Genomic DNA, 15,302 nt, shown 5'->3' on the forward strand with positions numbered 1-15,302 from the left:
AATGTATGAAAACAATAATCATTATTATTCTGCTAAATACTGTACTCCCTGAATATAATACTGCCACACACTGTATCCCCTGAATATAAAACTACCACACTGTACTCTCTGAATATAATACTGCCACCCATGAACGTAATACTGCCATCCACTGTACCCCTGAATATAATACTGCCACACACTGTGCCCCTGATTATGAACCCTCAAAAATAACCATGCTGTATGCTGTACCCTCTGAACATAATCGTGCCCACACTGTACCTTTTAAATATAATAATCCCTCCATAATAATAATAATGTCACACACTGTTTCTTCTCAGTTTAGCTGAATCACACCTGTCCTCCTCCAGACCTCTCTGTCCTCCTCCTGGCTCCTCTGTTCCAACCCCCCTTTTGCCACCAGACCCATAAGTCCTCCTACATGCTCCTCTTTCCCCCTCCATAGACCCATAAGTCCTCTCCAGGCTCCTCTGCCCCCTCCCCAGACCCCCGAATTCTGCTCTAGGCTCCCCTGCCCAACTCTCCATCTCCAGACCCCAAAGTCCTACCCATACCCAATCCCCTCCTAGCCCCCCACATTGATGAACAACAGTATATGTATTCATGTATATTAAATGTGTATGAGACTGGTGTATGTATGGTAGATGTGTAAATGTATGATATTTGTGCATATAATTGATCTTCACTCATTACCCCAATGCCTCCACCCTGTGCCAGTCTCTACACTGGTTACCCATTCAGTCCAGAATACAATACAAAATCCTCAGTCTCACACACAAAGCTCTCCACTGTGCTGCACCTCCCTACATCTCCTCTCTTCTCTCTGTCTACCATCCAGCATGATCCTGTTGAACAGTAGAAACGCATCCACCCTTAGTTTTCAAGAGGTGGTTGGACATTCCAAGTTCATAACCTTCATTGTTTATTGTTTTTTGCTGCCCTTGCTTGGCTCTAAATGCAATCAAATACCAAGCTAATTATAGGTATACCTTGTTAGTCCTTGTTCAGGTCTAGGTCTTTTCACAAAGCAAATTCAATTTAATATAAAGACATATCCAAGAACCATTGCCTATGTTCCTAAGCATACATTTGTCACCATTACAATTAATTGCCATTAAAGTGCCCATACTAGTATTTGCTGAGTTGTTCCGGTAAGAGGTTGCAATTAATTTGAAGTGTAAGGATTGTATTACAGAGTGGACCTGATACAAGTGTTGATAAAGTAGATTGGTGCTTGATTAAGAAGCCTATTACATGGGGGCTGAGCTGCATGAACAAAAACTCAATCGTGACAGATGATGTTCAACACTGATAAATGTAAGGTTATGCACATGTAAATTTAGCTGTAGTGACCAGTGTCGAGCAGCTGTTGCTAAGGAAAATAAAAAGATGGGGTACATCAATAGGGGCATAGATGCCCACGACAAAGTAATGATTCAACCACTGTACAAATCACTAGTCAGACCACACATAGAATACTGTGTACAGAACTGGGCACCAGTGTACAAGAAAGATATAGTGGAGCTGGAGAGGGTTCAAAGACAGGCAACCAGAGTAATATGGGGAATGGGAGGACTACAGTACCCAGAAAGATTAGCAGAATTATGGTTATTTAGTTCAGAAATAAAACAAATCCTAGCCAAGAGGTCATCCTCGGATGGGGGTAAGGTATGCTTCCAATACTTTGCAATCAGTGTCTTGGCAGCCAGGACAATATGTAAGAACAGTTTGAACAGTTTTTTAGTCAAAAGTGTAGTGGATAAGTGTAAAAGGAAAATCATGGGGTCTAACGGAACCATCACCCCCAAAACCAGCCGCTGAACCCTAACCCAAAATGATGCTATGAGAGGACAGGACCAGAATATATGGAAGGTGTCACCTAAGCCCACCCCACACCTCCAGCACTTGGGAGGGACATCAGGATTCAGTTTGTTCAGAAGGACCGGAGTGTGATATCACCACATCAACATCTTAAATTGAGTTTCTTTATAGGCCGTACAAATGGAGGCCCTAGAAGCCCTTTCCAATATCACCCTCCACTGAGGAATAGTAATAGTAGTACCGAGAGCCAACTCCCAGCGCTCCATGTAGCGGTGGGCCGGGGCTGAACCATCCAGAGGGGAAATTAATAGGGAATAGATACTGGAAAGGAAGCCCCTCGTCTGCGGCCCGCTCCTACACAGCCTCTCGAAGCCTGTGGGCAGAGATACAATCAGAGATCCCTGAGTCGAAGACAGGTAATGACGAAGCTGCGCATAGCGGGTCAGTTCAGAGGAAGGGAGGCTTCAACAGGAGACCAATTGATCAAAAGGCAGGAGGGATCAGGTTAGAGGATCCACCACATCAGCCCAACAGAAAAGATCATGGGAGCCCCACTAGTGGAGGTTGCTCAAGGGGGGTAGTCCGGGTGATAAAGGAATGATTGTAATGGGGAGGAGGAGGAGGAGAGAAGCCCGAAGCATCTAGAGCAATAAATCCACACATAGAGGGAAAGAGACATCGGACCGAGAAGAGGGCAAGGGGGAGAAGGAAGAGGGTATGTCCATAAGAGGTAATTAGGATGGTGGGTGCTAACCATAATTTCTCTAGTTCCATCCATTTACTGTAGGCGTGATACGTCAACCAGGCCGCTAAGTGTCGTAAGTGAGCCGCCCAATAGTACTTTGTTACATCCTGGACCACCAATCCCCCCTGAGCCCTACTCGCCAGCATGACCGACATAGGCAACCGATGTCGCTTGGCATCCCAAATAAACCGGAAAATTGACGATTGAAAAGAGCGCAAGACTGCCAGGGGGACACGCACTGGCAGAGTTTCAAAAAAGTATAACAGTTTGGGAAGAATGGTCATCTTGACTGCCCAAAATGCGCCCAAAAAAGGAAATGTATTGGGACCGCCATTTCTCCATTAAGGCACGCAGCTCGCGCAGAAGGAAAGTAACAGCAGAGGGAGACCAGCAGAAAGAGTAGTTGGCTCTCAGGAGAGAGACCACAGAGGGAGGAAGGTTGAGGGGCATAGCCTCTGACTTGGAGAGATTGATTTTATAGCCGGAGACCACACCATAGGCATGCAAAAGTTTATAGAGAGAAGGTAGAGACAGTAGGAGCTTAGTAAGAGTGAGTAAGACATCATCAGCAAAAAGACAGATCTTGAAGTCCCTACCATGAAGAGACACCCCAGAGACATCTGGGTCCCCCGGATCAAAGCTGCAAGTGGTTCAATACATAGTGCGAAGATCAGGGGGGACAAGGGACAACCCTGCCTAGTGCCATTATAAAGGGGGAACATCGAAGAAGAGTCATAGGGAAGTTTAAGAGAAGCAGTCGGGAGAGAGTAGAGGCCCCGCAGTGCTGTAAGAAAGCTACCAGAGATCCCAAATTTCTGCAGGGTGGCAAACATAAATGGCCAGCCCAGCCTATCAAAGGCCTTTTCGGCATCAAGACTTAACAGCAAAGCTTGCCCAGATCCCCGATTGACCACGTCTATCAAGTCAACAACCCGGGATAAAACCTACTTGATCCTTATGTATAAGGGTAGGCAAAAAAAAGTACACAGGCGAGACGCCAGCACTTTAGAAAACAGTTTCAAATCTGAGTTAAGGAGGGCTATAGGCCTGTAACTGGAACAATCATGGGGATCCTTCCCAGGTTTAGGGATCAACATAATTATGGAATGCGGCATACTCTCTCCTCCCAGGAAGGAATTAAACAGGAGCACAAGCTTGGGAAGAAGAACAGAAGAGAAAGTTTTATAGTATAGGTAAGTGAAGCCATCAGGTCCACGAGAGCGCCCCACCGGAAGGGTCTTAAGGACAGCCGAAAGTTCCTCTAGAGTGACGGGAGCATTCAGGGCCTCCCGGTCTATTGCCGAGAGAGCCGGAAGGCTACACTTAGAGAGGAAAGAGTCAAGGGCCTCTGCACTCTCCCCAGGATCAGAGGGGAGTTGAGAGGGAAGGGAGTACAACTTACTATAGTAGTCTTGAAAAAGGCGGGAGATGGATTCTGGATGGTAGTGAAGAGTCCCCTCGGGGTCCTTCAGAGCCAAGGGAGTCTAAGAAACCACCCTGTCCCAGAGGCGCCGGGCCAGCATCGTGTGAGCCTTGTTACCCTTCTCATAAAAGCGCTGTTTGGCATAGACCAGTTGACGCTCCACATTGTGAAGAGCCAAGTCACTCAACTGAGACCTCGCAGTCACCAGACGCCTCAGAACGGGGAGGGAAAGAGCTAGGAGGAGACGAGCCTCGAGGTCGGAAATTAGGGCCCTAAGTTCCCGGGAGCGAGCCAAAGCATCACGTTTCCGCTTGGAACCCAGCGCTATACAATGGCTTCTAACCACTGCCTTATGAGCCTCTCACAATATGGCCCGTGAGGAGACAGAACCATCATTGGTGGCAAAATATACAGTGATGCTCTGAAGGATTGAGTCCCGGGAAGGAGGGGATTTAAGCAAAGAATCATTAAGACGCCAATGACATCGGCAGGAAGAAAAGAAGGCAAAAAAAGGACTGACGGGAACAAACGGGGAAGGGAACACAACAAAGGGAACCTTAAATGAACCTCTGGTACACTAGCCAGTGAAGAGACCAAAGTGATAATACCATACAATAAAACAACAGGCAACAACAGTAGCTCACTATTTGCCATGGCCTCAGAGGGGGAAGTGGAAGAACACTCCAAAAGGAGACCGCCCATGAGGGTCAGAGTCCCGCCCAGAGGCCATAGAAACAATAAATGTGAGTCAGCCCTCTTCATACACCTCAAGAAAACAATTAAACTAGAATGCTTGTTACACATAGGAAAAAACAGTGCTATGGGAAAGTAACGCCGAAGTCCCAAAAAACAGCATCACGACCCAAGCAGGGGTCTGCAAAGGCGGACTCAAGGCGGCCCAGGACCAACTCTCGGGGAACCAGCGGCGGATCCAGCATGACCAGCTTTATGGCGTTTCCCCAGTACAGGCTGCCACACTGGAGGAAGAGCCGGAGGGGGAGGGACCAGGCCCCAATCAGTAAGATGAGGAGTAGGGAGATCCAAGGCAGCGCAGAATTCCGGTAAGTCAGCAAAGGATCGTAAGACAGCAGAGCGTCCATCCCGTCTGGCCTGGAGGGCAAACGGAAAGGACCATCGGTAGGGAATTTGAGCAGATCTCAGAGATGACAGGAGAGGCTGCAGCATCTTCCTCTTGTGAAGAGTAATCCACGAGAGGTCTTGGTAAAGCTGTATGGGTCCTCCATCAAAATTAAAGGTCCTGAGGGAGCGTGACTTCGCCATAATGCGCTCCTTCAGCTGAAAGTCCGCAACACAGCAAATGACATCCCGGGGTGGACCATTGGAGGGGTGAGGGCGGAGGGCACGGTGAGAATGATCCAGCTTGATTTTGTGGGACGGGGCTTCACCCAGCATCATGTTGAAAATTGCCTCCAATGTAACATGTAAGTCCTCTGCCTGAGTCGCCTCCGGGAGGCCACGCACTCGGATGTTTTTCCATCTACCCCTTTTCCGTCTCAACATGAGAGTGAAGGTCATTGAGGAAGTCGGTTTGAGCAGTAAGGGTCCCCTGCAACTGAGCAATGTAGGACCGGGTAGAATCATGGGCCCCCTCCAAGTCATCAACTCTGTTGGAGACATGCTGGAGATCCTGACGCATCGCTGAGATTTCAACTCTACAAGCTTCCTTAACTTCTGTAATGAGGGTTCTAAAATCCTCTCTTGAGGAGAAATGAGAGAGTAATTGGCTGAAGTCCATGGGAAGCGATGCAGAGGCGGGCGCCTTAGAACAGGTCAGGGCAACATCAGGGCTACCATCCCACTCAGCAAGAACGGCAGGCACACCAAGGCTGCCAGGGGACCCAGCTACAGGAGAGGGGCCCGACTGGGGTAGGACTCCAGGGGAACCCCCATTACACCTCCGTGCTGTCATGCTTCGCTGTGACTTCGGAGAGTTCCCAGGCAGAGCCCAAGGAGCACCAGGTGAGTCCTCTCCCCCTGCAGCGGAGGTAATAACAGGGGCTGCTGGCCCTTTAAGAATGGCCTCAGGAGAGCGTCCGTGTGATGGAGGGCCCAGGGGACAAGCAGGAGGGACCCCAAGGACGTGGACACCCCCAGTAACAGGAGCGGGATGCTGAGCAGGGACTGACCTGGATCCTGGATCGGCCACTTCTGCGGACCGGACAGGCGCTTCCCCGATTACAGAGGCAGCCCAGGCAGCAAGAGGACAAGAAGCCGGGGCCTGCAGCGGTTGCTCCGACAACCTTCCTGAGAATTGAGCGGCCGAGGAGGAGGCCGGTGGCAGGAGCTCCTCAACACCAGACTTCAGCCTGGGACCCGGGCACAAGGTATGCAGCTGGCCGGGGTATGCTGGAGACGCCCGGGGTCCAGTACGGGCGCAGCGGGCGGTGCGCAGCAGCCGCAGGTCCCACCGAGTGCGACCGCAGGCTTCGTATACAGGCCGGGGAGGCAGGTGGAGAGGCTGGGGCCGATGAGGAGGGAGTGCAGAGGTAGCGCACGATCCCCCCAGAAGCGCATTGCTGGGCCAGACCGGGTAATGGGACCTTCTTGCGGCGCCTGGTTCCCCTCGGCATGGGGTAGAGGGCAGAGAGGTGCTGCCACGAGGCGCGGAGCTCTGAAGTTAGGCAGCCATCTTCGGCAGCGGCAAGCCGCGCCCCCCCAAGAAGTTACATCTACTGATCCAAAGTAACTACCACCTGGGTGTTCAGAAAGAGGATTTCTACACCAGCACAGACAGGGATTCTTTACTTAAAGAGCATTGAGACTATGGAATTCTTTGCCTGAGGAAGTGGTCATGGTGAACTCAATAAAAGGGTTAAAAAAGAGTTTAGATGTGTTTATGACAGGAATAACATTACATTATGTATACTAGATTTATAAGGACAGAACGTTGATCCAGGGATTTATTCTAATGCCCATATTTGGAGCTGGGATGGATTTTTTTCACCTTTTATGGGGCAATTGACATCACCTCAGAAGGGTTCTTTACCTTCTTCTGGATTAATTCAGTAGACACAATAGAAATAGAAATTGAACTTGATGGACTCTCTCAACCTTATGAACTATGTAACTATGTTTGTGCAGCCCTTTCTCAATCGGCTGCACAGAGAGGCGCTGTTACTGGAAGAAAGCAGTTGTATTTTTCTTATTCTGTGTAAAAATACCCGAAGCTCCAGTATGTTAAAGAAAAGTAGGTTCTTTCAGTAAGATGATTCTATTTTATTCACCCAGCTTGAATTAAAACAAAGAATTGCTGCCAGAGAATGAGGAAATGGTTTGTAATACAGTCTCAATTCTGGGGTCTTTATCTGTCATTAGGGTTTAGTTTGTGTTGTTATTAGTATATAGATTAGTGGAGGTGATTAGAATAAAAAAAAAAAAAAGTTTAAAACAAAGTTTTGTTTAAACTCCTTGAAGATGCCTGTGTTGTCATATGGATTCCTAAGGTGCTAGAAGTTGTGACGCCTTGAAAGTGTTGCTTTACTGTGATTTAACTCAGCTCATAGACATACATTTTATTTAGGTTCCAGATTGAGCTTCCATATAATTTATTTTATGTTATTAAACACAAATCAAAAAACAACAATATAAAGCTGAATATATTTGATTGCCCCATGTGGCTGTTACACTAATTATTAGTATAGGACCTAAAGATTAAAGCCACTGTAATTATTCTCTTAACATAGGACTAGTAACGGACCACAAAGAATGTGACATTAGTCAGCTACTCTTTTCTCTTCTTCTTGTGTCAATATTTGGTAACCTGTTAGAAGCTAATCACACATAGTGTTAAATAAAATAGCTGTGTGGTTACATCATTGGAGAACAAAAGTAACGCAGTTGTCATGTAAAACCAGGATGTAGGCAATAAACCCCTGGAAAATATTAAATTCATACATTAAAAGGTAAATGTCCAGACAAAGGACTGTAAATTATGCAACTACAGCATATTACAATGGAAAAAACAAAATACTATTGGATGACAATAGATGGTGCATCTGCTTACAGGAGAACAGGGAAAAATACATCCTCAGTTGTGCAATTAACCCTGAAAAAAATGTGTACAGAACATGCAGAAGGATCTGCACATGCAAGGTCATGTGACCATAACTGTGCAGGTCCTGAAGCCAGAGAGAAAAGCAGCAAGATTTCACAGAAGAGGGAACTGCAAGCTGCTTGGAAGTGTATACAGACTAAAATAGTTAAGTAGATCTGGTATAGGGTCTGGATAAATTAAAGGAGTCTGTTCAGGAGTCGGCATATGTTCTGGTCTAGGGTCTGTATTTTTTTAGGAGGTTTCTCTGGGGTCTATATATTCTTATCAGTGTCTGCTGTGGGGTCTGTATTTGTTTATGGGGTTTGGTCTGGTATGGGGTATGGCATCAGAATTAATTGAAGGGTCTGAATTAATTCTGAATTCTGAACTAATTTGTGCTATAGATGCTGAGAATAGCTGCAGAGGTGAGGGGGCAGTTATCATGAGTCTCTCCTGTCCTGACATGTCTAATTATTGCTGAAAAGTCTCAAAGTGGCAAACACATATCTGACAACTGGGTGTAATTGTTCCCTTTGTGATTGGGATGTGCACCTACACAGGCTGATACTGTCAGCAGTGACTGAACCAAGGCAGTGTTGGGCTGAACCTTAGGGGGCTGTAGTTTCTGAAATTGGGTCACTTCTCAGGGCTTTCACTGAACTGCTACCTCAGGGGCTCTGGACTTGTGGCTTAAAACCCTAAACCATTTCAGCAAAATCTGTGCTCTATAAGGTTCCTCTCTTCTGAGTCCTGCTGTGAACAACAAACCACAGACCAGATATTACTGTACTAAATTGTATCAAATCGTAGAGCGCTTTTCCCCCCTTAGTCCTTGCAGATATAAAATAAAGGATACCTGTGGGGACAAGCTGTTACTTTATTTCTAAAACTGGTGTGTGAGGCAACTAGCCCACTAAAGCCACATGTGTTGTTTCTACAAGGTGCAGAGAGGTTAACAAACTTTCTCAATGCTGCCTTTTGAGGACGCAGTTACTAACAACAATCGTGTGTGGTATGATAGATCTTACAAACTGAGAAAACTTCATTTTATAAAAATAAACAGAAAACACATCAACTAAAATTACCAACAAAAGTATGCATCATGAAAAGAAAAAAACTTCCTCTGTAGTATACAGCAGCTGATAAGTACTGTAAGGATTAAGATTTTTAAATAGAAGTAATTTACAAATTTGTTTAACATTCTGGGGACCAGTTGATTGGCAATTGCCCAATTTCTATCCCCTCCCAATTCCCAATGCTAATCTCAACAATTGTAAATGTGCATGACACTAGATGATTTTTTTTGTACTTATTTTAGTACTGTGGTATTTACCTAAGATATATATAGAAAAGAAAATCCATTTGATATTACTTACATTTCTTGAAAAACCCCATGAAAAAAAAAAAAAAAGACATAATAATTACTAAGAGAAAATCAGATGTCCAGTCCAGTCTGTTTTCTAAGAACAGGATCGAGTGTCAGACAGGTCATCATTTTAGGCAAATAGTCAAAATGTTATATAAAGTAATGCTTGCTTTTAGATCCTTGAACAGAAATCTGAAGGTTGCTTGTTTAAATCAAGTATTTATGTTAACCATATTTTGAAAGAATATTTGGAAAACATTTTTTTTAAATAATGTTCCATTTTGCTATTATATTTTATAATAATGGAGCATGTTGAAGAGAAGATGAAGGCACTCACCATTCCATTAAAATACTGTACTTTATTCCAACAAGAGCATAAAATCAGCAGGTGCATACACGAGGGACATGTCCCTCGTGTATACACCTGCTGATTTTATGCTCTTGTTGGAATAAATTACAGTATTTTAATGGAATAGTGAGTGCCTCCATCTTCTCTTCTACATGCTCCAAGATTGTCTGATACTATTGGATTGAGCACCACCATTTATATATTTATTCCATGGACTATGCCATATTATCGTACCTAAGCACATTGTTACACATCTGTATGCCAGTGCCAGTGCCAGCTATCTCCTTCTCCGATTGCTGATATTTAAAGGGGTACACCGGCGCTAAGACATCTTATCCCCTATCCAAAGGATAGGGGATAAGATGCCTGATCGCGGGGGTCCCGCCGCTGGGGACCCCCGTGATCTTCCATGCCACACCCCGTTAGAATCACACTTGGGAGTCTTTTGGCCCTTAGGGCTCATTGTCACACTAGTGCAAATCATCTTTGGGGTGACCGACCATAGTGTAAATTTGAAAAAAAAAAAAAACTTTTTTGGCTGTGAAATAAAATCAGTCAGTTCACTTCACACTTGGGAGTTTTTGGGTCTGCTGGGCTCATTGTCACACTAGTGCAAATCATATGTGGTGTGACAGTTGTGTAAATTTGAAAAAAAAAAATCCTTTTTTTGGCTGTGAAATAAAATCAGTCAGTTCACTTCACACTTGGGAGTTTTGGGGCCTGCTGGGATCATTGTCACACTAGTGCAAATCATATGTGGCGTGACAGTTGTAAAAAAATACAATTTTGACTGTAATAGATTGAACAGCAGTTAGTTGTCTGCAAGCGTGTGTGTCAGGCCTACAGCGTCTACTCTACGTCTACGTCTGTCAAGGACATGTTTGAGCGTAAGATGCCAATGTCACAAGGTCACCCCCTAGCCCGGCGTCTGACAGCTGGCTTGTCTGAACTCATAGCCCGCCAGCTTTTAAAAAAGTAATAAAAAAAATAAAAATAAAATGTAAAAAAAAAATAAAAAAATTTAAAAAAATTGCTACATTTTTTTTTAGCTATTGGGACACCGCAGTGGAAGGTACCCGGCCAAAATTTCTTTGCACAAAAGGCAATCCCCAACCGTTACTCGATTGTGCAACAGGAAGTAATGGCATGTCTGGCACACAGTGTTGGGGCAAGGGTCCATCTGACCACTGATACCTGGTCTGCAAAGCATGGTCAGGGCAGGTATATCACCTACACTGCGCATTGGGTAAACCTGGTGATGCTCTGCAGGGTTGCCGCGGTGGATTTTGAATGAAGATGGGCCTCTTGAAGCTGATTGGTCGCTCGCTGCCGGATGGTATGGGGGTGACCAATCAGGAACGTACATGGTTGTGTACAGTTACGCGGTCATAGGAAAAAGTCGGTGAGGGGATGTCATCCAAACATTGGCATGGGGATGGTAGGCTTAACTCTGATTGGCTGTTCGGGATGTCGAGTGAGCCAATCAGATAGGGGACGTATGAGTTCAGGTTGCAAGTCTTTGCCGCTGGTGGCGGCAGGATGTCTTTCAAATCTTTCAGCCAATCACTGCTGGGCAGGTCTGGGCGGCGATCAATCAGGTTAAAGACGTATAATTCCTCTTTGGGGGATTCCTAGAGGCATCGGTGGCAAATCTTTTTTGAAGAATTCGACCAATCGCTGCTGGCCAGGTCCGGGCGGCGACCAATCAGGGATGAGACGTGTATTTTCTCTTTGGAGGATTCCAAGAGGCATCGGCGGCAACTCTTTTTTGAAGAATCCGACCAATCACGTACCGTCTGGGTAAGGTGGCGACCAAGGATGACTTGCATGACATATACGCCACCAACTATGGTTCAAGCCACAATGTTTTAGGGCACTTTCCGGCTGGGAAACAAACAGAATTTTTTCTGGCTGCTGCTACAGCAGCGACTGCAACAATACCAAATTTTTCAGCTATGTGTACATGCCTAATTTTTCTGGCCTATGGTGCTGCACTCTTTCTGATGCTGCAATTTTTCTGCCCGCTGCTACAGCAGCGGCTGCAACAGTACCAAATTTTTCAGCCATGTGTACATGCCTAAGTTTTCTGGCACTCTCTGCTGACATCTCTGTCCATCATGCCAGCGAGGCACTTGATTTGCGACAGCCCAACACGTTGGAATTCAACACTCCTAATGTTCGACCGCCTGCTCCAACAAGAAAAAGCCGTTAACAAATATTTGTATGACCGGGGTGCTAGGACATCATCTACGGAGGTGGGATTTTTTTTTTGCCACGTTACTGGACGCTCATGCGCAATGCCTGTAGGCTCATGCGTCCTTTTGAGGAGGTGACAAACCTAGTCAGTCGCACCGAAGGCACCATCAGCGACATCATACCATTTGTTTTCCTCCTGGAGCATGCTCTGCGAAGAGTGCTGGATCAGGCAGTAGATGAGCATGAAGAGGAAGAGTTGTGGTCACCATCACCACCAGAAACAGCCTTATCAGCATCGCTTGCTGGACTTGCGGCAATGCTGGAAGAGGATTGTGAGGAAGAGGAGTCAGAGGAGGAATGTGGCTTTGAAGAGGAGGAAGAAGACCAACCACAACAGGCATCCCTTTGTGATTGGGATGTGCACCTACACAGGCTGATACTGTCAGCAGTGACTGAACCAAGGCAGTGTTTGGCTGAACCTTAGGGGGCTGTAGTTTCTGAAATTGGGTCACTTCTCAGGGCTTTCACTGAACTGCTACCTCAGGGGCTCTGGACTTGTGGCTTAAAACCCTAAACCATTTCAGCAAAATCTGTGCTCTATAAGGTTCCTCTCTTCTGAGTCCTGCTGTGAACAACAAACCACAGACCAGATATTACTGTACTAAATTGTATCAAATCGTAGAGCGCTTTTCCCCCCTTAGTCCTTGCAGATATAAAATAAAGGATACCTGTGGGGACAAGCTGTTACTTTATTTCTAAAACTGGTGTGTGAGGCAACTAGCCCACTAAAGCCACATGTGTTGTTTCTACAAGGTGCAGAGAGGTTAACAAACTTTCTCAATGCTGCCTTTTGAGGACGCAGTTACTAACAACAATCGTGTGTGGTATGATAGATCTTACAAACTGAGAAAACTTCATTTTATAAAAATAAACAGAAAACACATCAACTAAAATTACCAACAAAAGTATGCATCATGAAAAGAAAAAAACTTCCTCTGTAGTATACAGCAGCTGATAAGTACTGTAAGGATTAAGATTTTTAAATAGAAGTAATTTACAAATTTGTTTAACATTCTGGGGACCAGTTGATTGGCAATTGCCCAATTTCTATCCCCTCCCAATTCCCAATGCTAATCTCAACAATTGTAAATGTGCATGACACTAGATGATTTTTTTTGTACTTATTTTAGTACTGTGGTATTTACCTAAGATATATATAGAAAAGAAAATCCATTTGATATTACTTACATTTCTTGAAAAACCCCATGAAAAAAAAAAAAAAAGACATAATAATTACTAAGAGAAAATCAGATGTCCAGTCCAGTCTGTTTTCTAAGAACAGGATCGAGTGTCAGACAGGTCATCATTTTAGGCAAATAGTCAAAATGTTATATAAAGTAATGCTTGCTTTTAGATCCTTGAACAGAAATCTGAAGGTTGCTTGTTTAAATCAAGTATTTATGTTAACCATATTTTGAAAGAATATTTGGAAAACATTTTTTTTAAATAATGTTCCATTTTGCTATTATATTTTATAATAATGGAGCATGTTGAAGAGAAGATGAAGGCACTCACCATTCCATTAAAATACTGTACTTTATTCCAACAAGAGCATAAAATCAGCAGGTGCATACACGAGGGACATGTCCCTCGTGTATACACCTGCTGATTTTATGCTCTTGTTGGAATAAATTACAGTATTTTAATGGAATAGTGAGTGCCTCCAATAGTGAGTGCCTCCGTGTTGGGGCAAGGGTCCATCTGACCACTGATACCTGGTCTGCAAAGCATGGTCAGGGCAGGTATATCACCTACACTGCGCATTGGGTAAACCTGGTGATGCTCTGCAGGGTTGCCGCGGTGGATTTTGAATGAAGATGGGCCTCTTGAAGCTGATTGGTCGCTCGCTGCCGGATGGTATGGGGGTGACCAATCAGGAACGTACATGGTTGTGTACAGTTACGCGGTCATAGGAAAAAGTCGGTGAGGGGATGTCATCCAAACATTGGCATGGGGATGGTAGGCTTAACTCTGATTGGCTGTTCGGGATGTCGAGTGAGCCAATCAGATAGGGGACGTATGAGTTCAGGTTGCAAGTCTTTGCCGCTGGTGGCGGCAGGATGTCTTTCAAATCTTTCAGCCAATCACTGCTGGGCAGGTCTGGGCGGCGATCAATCAGGTTAAAGACGTATAATTCCTCTTTGGGGGATTCCTAGAGGCATCGGTGGCAAATCTTTTTTGAAGAATTCGACCAATCGCTGCTGGCCAGGTCCGGGCGGCGACCAATCAGGGATGAGACGTGTATTTTCTCTTTGGAGGATTCCAAGAGGCATCGGCGGCAACTCTTTTTTGAAGAATCCGACCAATCACGTACCGTCTGGGTAAGGTGGCGACCAAGGATGACTTGCATGACATATACGCCACCAACTATGGTTCAAGCCACAATGTTTTAGGGCACTTTCCGGCTGGGAAACAAACAGAATTTTTTCTGGCTGCTGCTACAGCAGCGACTGCAACAATACCAAATTTTTCAGCTATGTGTACATGCCTAATTTTTCTGGCCTATGGTGCTGCACTCTTTCTGATGCTGCAATTTTTCTGCCCGCTGCTACAGCAGCGGCTGCAACAGTACCAAATTTTTCAGCCATGTGTACATGCCTAAGTTTTCTGGCACTCTCTGCTGACATCTCTGTCCATCATGCCAGCGAGGCACTTGATTTGCGACAGCCCAACACGTTGGAATTCAACACTCCTAATGTTCGACCGCCTGCTCCAACAAGAAAAAGCCGTTAACAAATATTTGTATGACCGGGGTGCTAGGACATCATCTACGGAGGTGGGATTTTTTTTTTGCCACGTTACTGGACGCTCATGCGCAATGCCTGTAGGCTCATGCGTCCTTTTGAGGAGGTGACAAACCTAGTCAGTCGCACCGAAGGCACCATCAGCGACATCATACCATTTGTTTTCCTCCTGGAGCATGCTCTGCGAAGAGTGCTGGATCAGGCAGTAGATGAGCATGAAGAGGAAGAGTTGTGGTCACCATCACCACCAGAAACAGCCTTATCAGCATCGCTTGCTGGACTTGCGGCAATGCTGGAAGAGGATTGTGAGGAAGAGGAGTCAGAGGAGGAATGTGGCTTTGAAGAGGAGGAAGAAGACCAACCACAACAGGCATCCCAGGGTGCTCCTTGTCACCTATCTGGTTCCCGTGGTGTTGTACGTGGCTGGGGGGAAGAAGATGATACCTTCCCTGACATCACTGAGGACGAGGAACGGGACATGAGTAGCTCAGCATCAGACCTTGAGCAAATGGGGGTCTTTCATGCTGTCATGCCTGTTGAGGGA

Source organism: Hyla sarda, chromosome 3, assembly GCF_029499605.1.
Source record: "Hyla sarda isolate aHylSar1 chromosome 3, aHylSar1.hap1, whole genome shotgun sequence".
Taxonomy (NCBI): Eukaryota; Metazoa; Chordata; class Amphibia; order Anura; family Hylidae; genus Hyla; species Hyla sarda.